Here is a 10,203-nt window from a genome sequence, read left to right on the forward strand (position 1 = left end):
CAATAACAATGGTGGATACATGTCAATATATATTTGTTCAAACCCAATGTACGACACCAAGAGTGAACCCTAATATAAACCATAGACTTTTGGTGACAATGATGTGCCCTTGTAGCTTCATTGATTGTAACAAATCTACCACTCTGGTGCAGTGTTAATAATGGGGGAAGGTATGCATGTGTAAAGGAAAAGTGTGTATATGAAATCTCTGTACCTTCCATTCAATTTTGCTGTGAACCTGAAACTGCTCTAAAAATAAAGTCTGTTCAAATATTTATTATAATTTCTGATTCTTGTTTTAATGGATTTCTTGTGCTAACTTATTAAATAACAAATCTTCTTTTCTATTTGCATGGAAAAAGGCTGAGAGGAAATAAATCAATATTTTAAATAATCTAATCCCTAGATGGTTGTGATATTGTGAAATATAGATTAGTATCACTTATCTAAAAGGCTTGGGACAAGAAATGTTTGGATTTCAGATTTTTTAGGTTTTTGGACTATTTACTTTATACCAGTATTTAGCTTACATCAGTTAAGCATCCCAAATCTGAAAATCCAAAATGCTCCAATGAATATTTTCGTTGAGCATCAAGTCAGCATTCAAAAGTTTCAGATTTTGGAGCATTTAAGATTTAGGATGCTCAACCTGTATGTATTTGGCCTTCATCTCAGCTTTCTAGTAGATAGCTCCTACAGTCCTTGGAGTCTCTGGAGTAATAAGAGTGTCTTTTGTATGCTAATGAGATGACTGGTGGCTGGGGATCCCTAAAGAGCTTCAGGATGGGGGCGGGTCACCAGAAAGACCAAGGCATGATTACAGGGTTGGAACTTTCCTTATTTCCAGGAGGGGAGGGCGCTGAAGCTTGAGTTGATCACTAATGGCCAATAATGTACTCAATCATGCCTTAGTAATGAATCCTTCATAAAAACCCAAAAGGACGGGGTTTAGAGGAGCTTTCCAGATTACTGAACATGTGGAAGTTCCTGGAGGATTGTGTACCCAGAGGGAGTATGGAAGCTCCTCACCCCTTCCCACATGCTTTGCCCTAGGCATCTCTCCTCCGTCTATCTGGCTGTTGATCCGTATCCTTTATAAAATCCTTAATAATAAACAGGTAAATGTAAATAAAGTAATTTCCCTGAGTTCTGTAAACCACTCTAGAAAATTATTCCAGCCTGAGGAGGCGGTTGTGGTAACCCCAATTTACAGAAGCACAGGCCATAACTTGGGGTTTACGATTGGCATTTGAAGTGGGAAGCAGTCTTACAGGATTAAGCTTTCAACCTGTGGAGTGTGATGCTATGCTATTTCAAGGTAGATAATGTCAGTATCAAATGCTGAATTACAGGACACATAGCTGGCGTTCACTGCAGAATTGGTTGCTGATGGGGAGAAATCTCCCCATATTTTGGTGATCAGATGTGAAGTGTTATGCTCAGCGAGTCTATGATGGTAGAAAAAAAAAAATATTGCCTTTGGTTTTTCCTTTATCTTTTACACATGGTATATTGCAGTTGAATTTGTATTTTCATTACATATTTTTCAATTTTTCAATTTTTATATTAAATGTTTATATTTTAAAAGGTTATCTAAAAACCCTTGCATATAACATAGAAGAGTAAAAGTAGTTTAGACTACAGGGTAATTCCTTAGTATTCACCTCAAAAACCTATTATTCTGACAGTTGCAATGTTAACCTATATTTGAAATTAGAAACCTGTTCTGGTGTTACTATTTTGATAACCCTGCAAGTTTTTGGTTTGTTGTTTTGTTCCTTTGCCTGGAGGAAATAGCTGCCTGGAGTTCCTTTCTGTTGCTCGTATGATGGATTATGGATTCTAGAGAATTTCATGTCTTCTTCTAAGTATGGCAAAAATTGCCTGCTTGTTATAAATATCAATTTATTGGGAGATAGTCATGGTGTTTAGGGACTGTCTGTAAATCCACTCCTTCCTCTTTTGTCTGAAGAATATACTTGGGAATAGAGTGTTTCATCGCTTAAGAAATTTTTCATAAATTATCAGCAATAAATAAGGGAAGAAAAAAGTACACCTTAGTGAAATGTATTGAGTATAATTATGTAAGTATACTACAGAAACTGAACTTGGGAGAGAAAAGAGCAGAGATTTTACAAGATGCTCCAAGGGAAATAGAAAAATGTCACATTTTAGTGACAGACAGAAAATTAGAAATAAAATGTTCAGTAACTGTATCAACCAAGGGGTACAACTTTTAAGAATCTATTTGTTTCTAATAAAATACCAGTCAGTGCCAGAATGAAGTTAGGCCTTTCCCCAATTACCTTATCCTTGGTTGGCTTGTACTAGTTGGATCCCATTGGTTACCAACTTGCAATACACAGGTCTAGCACAACGATTCATGTAATGAGAAGAGTCATGTGTTATTCTATTGCTGAAAGAAAACTTCGGTGCCCCCATCTCAGTTTATTTCCTCTCTTGAGTACTTAGTGTGTCAAGTTGTGCACTTAATTTTGGAATGTACAGTCTAAAAGAGAGGGCTCACATATACACAAACAATGCTAAGCTGAAGCAAGCTGTGATAGACAATAGAAGGGCAAAGTAATGCCAAAACATGAGGGACAGCAGTTTGGAGGATGGAGAGGAAGACAGTGGTATCTGAGGTGAGTTTAGAAGGGTGATTAGCACTCAAGGTCTGGTGAGATGCCCATTCTGCTCAGCGTTGTGGCTTCCTGAGGTGGCACAGTGATGAATCCAGGAAGTGAGGTGAAGGCTTGTTTATTTCACCAGACTAAAAGGTTTAATTTTTGAATCAAGGTTGGAGCTCGTGAGAGCTGCGCTTTAAGAGGAATATTCTGCCCTTGAGAGTGGAGTGCATTGAGGAAAGGACAAGTCTGGAGAACTCACCCTTTTCTGTCAACCCTCCAACCCTATCATGCCTGGCCACAAATGCCTCCATTTATCATACTCTCCAAATGAGTCAAAAGATCATACCACTTAACTCTGCTCTATCTAGCACTGACTTTTTATTAGGTGCTCACATTAGGACATTCATCAGATTCTCATTTACCCAGATACTGTGGGTTTAAGAGGAAAAGTGCAATCATGTTGTCTTAAAAGTATATTAGAAAGACCAAAGTTTCTGGCTCTATCCTTCATCATCCTTCTCTTAAAATGCATAAAGAATAAATAATTATTGGAAGTACAGTATATATGGGTTTTCTGATTATGGAATTATCTACTTAAAAAAATCCAAATAGTTTTTTTTGGGGAGGACACATGTAGTTAACTATTATTAGTATTAATTGGGTTGAACAAGGGGGTGGAAAACCCAAAGAGACAGATAATTCAAAATCTTCATTATTCAACTTTGGTAATCATTCTTAAAACATCTTTCTCATATAACCTGAGAATGTGAAAAGCAAGGTTTGGATTTGCCTTCCTCCATTTAGGAGGAATAAAGTACTACCCTCTGCAGCATCCTTCTATATTTTTAAAATATTGAAGAGATTGTGACATTTATTTGGGAGTATGTAGTTTATACTACTTGGTTTACTGTCTCAGCATCTCATTCTGTCTTGAGAACTTCTCTATCTTCTTGAGCGGAAATTTCTTTATCCTCTCTATTAAACCATGCCGTTTCAGTAGAGCAGGCAAGTGTCCTTGGCCACAGTGGTGGGATACTCAACTTTGAAAAAATTAGAAAGTTAAAACAGATTTACAAGAAAAAAACAAACAAACCCATTCAAAAGTGGGTGCAGGATATGAACAGACACTTTTCAAAAGAAGACATATATGAGGCCAACAAACACATGAAAAAGTGCTCATCATCACTGGTCATTAGAGAAATGCAAATCAAAACCACATTGAGATACCATCTCACACCAGTGAGAATGGTGATCATTAAAAAATCTGGATAAAATAGATGCTGGAGAGGATGTGGAGAAATAGGAACACTTTTACACTGTTGATGGGAGTGTAAATTAGTGCAACCATTGTGGAAGACAGTGTGGTGATTCCTCAAAGACCAAGAAATAGAAATTCCATTTGACCCAGCAATCCCATTACTGGGTATATATCCAAAGGATTATAAATCATTCTATTATAAAGACACATGCACACATATGTTCACTGCAGCACTGTTTACAATAGCAAAGACCTGGAACCAACCCAAATGCCCATCAATGATAGACTATAGACTGGTCAAGGAAAATGTGGCACATATACACCATGGAATACTATGCAGCCATAAAAAATGACGAGTTCATGTCCTTTGTAGGGACATGGATGAATCTGGAAATCATCAATATCAGCAAACTGACACAAGAACAGAAAACCAAACACAGCATGTTCTCACTCATAGGTGGGTGCTGATCAATGAGAACACATGGACACAGGGAGGGGAGCATCTCACACTGGGGTCTGTAGGGGGAAATAGGGAAGGGACAGCTGGTGGTAGGGAGATTGGGGAGGGATAACATGGGGAGAAATACCAGATACAGGTTACGGGGGAATGGAGGCAGCAAACCACATTGCCATGTATGTTCCTATGCAACAATCCTGTATGGTCTGCACATGTACCCCAGAACCTAAAGTGCAATAATTATATATATATATATATATATATACATATGAAGTTAAAACAATTTTGTATTTTATTTATAATTCAGAATAATTGGCAAATCAAATGATTCAACAAGAAATATTTACAGTACACATTGTGCTTCAAGCAATATGCACACACTGTGGATATAGTGGGGGACATGACATAGTCTTTGCACACATAGAGTTTATTGTCAAACGAAGGAGACAGACAAGTAAACTATCAAACACAGCTTGTAAATTAATGATATATTGAGAGGAGGAACCCAAAGGGAGATGGAAGGACAGAAAAGAATGCTTAACCTATCCTGGGACTGGAAAGATGCATTTGTCCTCTGCAGTGCCTTACACAGGCTGACCCCTGAAGATTGCAATTCCTAGATTAGCTAACATTTTGTGGCTATCTTGGTTCAACCAATAGGCAGAATAACAGGAGATTAGAATCCAAAAGGTTGGAGCAGATAGTTTTTCTCCTTCTTCTGCATCAGGTGGGGCTTATCCTTCAAAGGCTACGTATTATCCATGACACTAGCCCCATCAAATTAACCCACCATGACACGAGAGCCTATGGAACCCAACACCTAGGCTCCAATAACAATATCTCCTCTCTTTGTCTTTCCTGCCTAGAGGTGAGATTGACTTCCTCATGTTGAAAACTGTTGGGTTCTCCAGTTCTCCTGTTTGGCTTCTACATCACTTGTGCAATCAATTCCCTGAATTAAATTCTCCCTTGTGAGGGGAGATATCATCATGGTGGATGGGAGGCAGGACTAGATTGCAGCTCCAGACAGAGCAGTGTGTGGAGGCTCAAATTGTGAATTTTAGCTCCAGATCCACTGCAAGAACAAACCAGCAATCCCAAGAGGACCCACAGACCCTCTGAAGGAAGTGGACTGCCCCTGCAGGACCTGGACACCCCAAATACTGTGAGTGCCCCAACTTTGGAAGTGGAAAAGGGAGACTCTCCCCTCCCAAACACACACCCCCACTGCAGAAGTGAATGTCTGTTTGCAGGAGGTTTCTGTCTTTACCTGGATCTGAGTCAATGTGGAGAGCTGAGAGAAATAAACTGGTAAAGGAAGTAGCAGAGAGGCCCTGGGAGTTTTCTGCATCCCCTAGCATGCCATTTCTGCCTGGAACCACAGGGATCCATTCAGAAGGCAGCTAGAGAAGCAGGGAGTAAAACTCCAAGTGGAGAAGGAAATCTCTAGCTGGGCCTTGTAACAATTTAAATGGGGTGAGAAGCCTCCTGGCCAGAACTTGGGGGAGACTGCAAATCTGGTGTGCAGACTCCACAGGTGATGGAACAAAACTCTTTTCTTTTGCAGCTGGGATGCAGGTAGCCTGGGGCAGATTTTCAAGTCCATCTCACCCTCCACCTGGAAATGGACTCAGGGATGTTGGGCAGGGCAAGATGGGAGTGAGACAGGCTCTTTAGTTTGTGTGGGAGCTGGGCGAGGCCTGTACTGCTGGCTTTCCCCAACAAACTGCATGACTCAACAAAGGCAGCCATAATCCTTTAAGATACACAACTCTAGTGACCTGGGAATCTCACTCCCATTCCCCCACAGAAACTGCAGCAAGACCCACTCATAGATGCCCACTTTCACCACTCCTCTTCAGCATAGTACTGGAAGTCCTAGCCAAAGCAATCAGACAAGAGAAAGAAACAAAGGGCATCCAAATCAATAAAGAGGAAGTCAAACTGTCACTGTTTGCTGACGATATGATCGTTTATCTTGAAAACCCTAAAGACTCCTCTGGAAAGCTCCTAGAACCAATAAAAGAATTCAACAAAGTTTCCAGATACAACATTAATGTACACAAATTAGTAGTTCTTCTATACATCAACAGCAACCAAGTGGAGAATCAAATCAAGAACTCAACCCCTTTTACAATAGCTACAACTATATATATGTATGTGTGTATGTATAGTGTTTAGGAATGTACCTAACCACAAAAGACCTCTACAAGAAAAACTACAAAACATTGCTGAAAGAAATCATAGATGACATGAATAAATTGAAACACATCCCATGTTCATGGATGGGTAGAATCAAAATTGTGAAAATGACCATACTGTCAAAAGCAATCTACAAATTCAGTGCAATTCCCATCAAAATACCACCACAATTCTTCACAGAATTAGAAAAAAAGACAATTCTAAAATTCACATGGAACCGAAAAAGAGTCTGCAAAGCCATGGTGTCTCCATCTGTTCCATTGGTCTATATATCTGTTTTTATTCCAGTACCATGCTCTTTTTGTTTCTATAACTATGTAGGATAATTTGCAGTCAGATAATGTGATTCCTCCAGTTTTGTTCTTTTTGCTTAGGATCCTTTTGGCTATTCTGGGTCTTTTGTGATTCCATATAAGTTTTAGGATTGTTTTTCTATTTCTGTGAAGACTATCACTGGTATTTTGATAAGGATAGCGTTGAATCTGTTTTGGTTTTGGTAGTATTGGCATTTTAACAATATTGATTCTTTAAATCTATTAATATAAAATATAGTTCCATTTTTTGGTGTTATCTTCAATTTCTTTAAGGTACTGGTATAAAAACGTGTATATCAACCAATGGAACAGAATGAACCAGAATCAATCCACACACCTACAATGAAATCATTTTCAACAAAGAAGTCAAAAACATACACTGGGGAAAAAGATAGTCTTTTCAATAAATAATAATGGGAAAATATTTGCAAACTATGCACCTGACAATGGTCTAATATCCAGCATCTATAAGAAACTTAAATCTGGGAGAGAAAAACAACTCCATTAAAAAGTGGGCAAAGGACACGGATAGAGACTTTACAAAAGAAGACATACATGTAGCCAACAAGCATATGATAAACATCTCAATATTGCTGATTATTAGAGAAAGGTAAAACAAAACCACAATTAGATACCATCTCACACCAGTCAGAATGGCTATTTTTTAAAAAATTACAAAATAACAGGGGCTGGTAAGGTTGCAGAGAAAAGGGAACACTTACACACTGCTGGTGGGAGTGTAAATTAGTTTAACCATTGTAGAACACAGTAGGGTAATTTCTCAAATTTCTGAAAGCAGAACTACCATTTGATCCAGCAATCCCATTACTGTGGGATTTTATGTTCCTCTGGGAATATAATTTCTTCTACCATAAAGACTTATGCACGTGAATGTTCATTGCAGCACCACTCACAACAGCAAACATGGAATCAACCTAAATGCCCATCAATGACAGATTAGATAAAGAAAATGTGGTACATACACATCATGAAATACTATGAAGCCATAAAAAAGAATGAGATCATGTCCTTTAGCAAGAACATATATGGAGCTAGAGGCCATTATCCTTAGCAAACTAACTCAGGAACATAAAACCAAATGCTGCTTGTTCTCACTTATTAGTGGGAGCTAAATGATGAGAACATATGGCCACAAAGAGGGGAACAACACATACTAGAGCCTCCTTGAGGGTGGAGAGTGGGAGGAGGGAGAGGATCAGAAAAGATAACTATTGGGCACTAGGCTTATTTCTAGGTGACAACCTGTACAACAAATCCCTGTGACATGAGATTACCTGAATAACAAACCTGCACTTGTTCGCCTGAACCCAAAATAAAAGTTAATTAAAAATTTAAAAAAAAGTATAAGGCCATTAGACAAATGTGAAAAATAACTGGACACTTGATATCAATAACATATATAACTCTTTAGTACTAGAAATTGTTTTAGGGCCATGTTTTATAAAAGAGTCTATCTTGTGAAAACGCAAACTTAGAGAAGGAATGGTACGATGTCTTGGATTTGCTTCACATGATTACAGCAGCAGAGATTTCAATGGTGAGGAAAGGGGGCCAATTTTGAATCAGATTGGCTGTCTATTGATGATTGTTGATATTGAGTATCAGATATATTAGATTTATGATAATATTCTCTGTGCTGGTACGTTTTTTGAGAACTTCTATAATAAAAAGTTTTTATTATAAATATCATGCTGTTAAAATGGAAATTCTAAGTGGAATAGGCCACATTTTAGGAAAACAAGAGACCAAATTGGTTCATAAAGACATAGAATAAGCTGGCTCTCCTTGATTCAAAGCCAGATGAGGGCCTTCTATGGAAAGAGCACTTGAGTCAAATTCATTCACATGTCAGAAAATACCAAGAATAGATTAATAGCATATTCAACACAGCAGCAACTAAATGAACAAACAAGCTGTGTCTGAGGAATAGAAACATGATTTAACATTGTAAAATACTTACACTTTAAATTTCCTGTAATAGCAATTTTGAAGAGCGTATTAGTTTATTAGGACTGCTGTAGCAAAGTACCACAGACTAGGTGGCTTAGACAACAGAAATGTATTTCCTCATAGTACTAGAAGCTAGAAATCCAAGATAAAGATATCATCAGGATTGGTTTCTTCTGAGGCCTCTCTCCTTGGCTTGTAGATGGCTGTCTTCTCTCTCTATTTTCACATGGTGTTTCCTCTATTTTTGTCCATGTTACAATCTCCTCTTTCACCAGTCACATTGGGTTAGTGTCCATCCTTATGACCTCATTCATTATCATTATACTTTAATTGCCTTTTAAAATAAACTTTTTTTTTTTTTTGAGATGGAGTCTCACTCTGTCACCCAGGCTGGAGTACAGTGGCGCAATCTTGGGTCACTGTAACGTCCACCTCCTGGGTTCAAGAGATTCTCCTGCCTCAACTTCCTGAGTAGCTAGTATTATAGGTGTGCACAACCATGCTTGACAAATGTTTGTATTTTAGTAGAGATGGGATTACACCATGTTGGTCAGGACTAGAACTCCTGACCTCGTGATTCACCCGCCTCAGCCTCCCAAAGTGCTAGGATTATAGGCATGAGCCATCACGCCTGACCAAAGATCCTTTCTCCAAATAGAGCTACACTCTGAGGTACTGGGGGTTAAGACTTCAATATAGGAATTTGAGGAAACATAATTGTGTCCACAACAAAAAGAAAAAAACATTGACCACATCAGTGAATAACAAAAAAATATCGAAAGAAATTCAATATTAGTTCATGGCAAATCTTTTAGCAAACTAAGATTAGAAGGAGACTTTAATTTCTTAAAGTCTACCACAAATACCTTTAAATGTGAAATGGTAGAGGAATTTCCATTAAAGTTAAGGAAAACACATACATATGCCATGACTTCTATTGTTCAAAACTGTACTAAAACACAAAGCCAGAACCAACCATGGATATAAAAATAAGTAAGGGGTATTAATACTGAAAAGAAAGAGATACTTCTTGGAGACTGTCTTAGTCAATTCAGGCTTCTTTTTCTTTTTTTTTTTTTTTTTTTTGGAGATGGAGTCTCACTCTGTCATCCAGGCTGGAGTACAGTGGCACAATCCCAGCTCACTGCAACCTCTGCCTCCTGGGTTCAAGCGATTCTCCTGCCTCAGCTTCCTGAGCAGCTGGGACTACAGGCACGCATCACCACGCCCAGCTAATTTTTGTATTTTTAGTAGAGACGGGGTTTCATGGTATTAGCTAGGATGGTCTCGATTCCTGACTTCATGATCCACCCACCTCAGCCTCCCAAAATGCTGGGGTTACAGGTGTGAGCCATCTCGCCCGGCTGTATT

This window comes from Sapajus apella, unplaced genomic scaffold, assembly GCF_009761245.1.
Source record: "Sapajus apella isolate SASKATOON/1434 unplaced genomic scaffold, GSC_monkey_1.0 scaffold93, whole genome shotgun sequence".
In the NCBI taxonomy this organism is placed as follows: domain Eukaryota; kingdom Metazoa; phylum Chordata; class Mammalia; order Primates; family Cebidae; genus Sapajus; species Sapajus apella.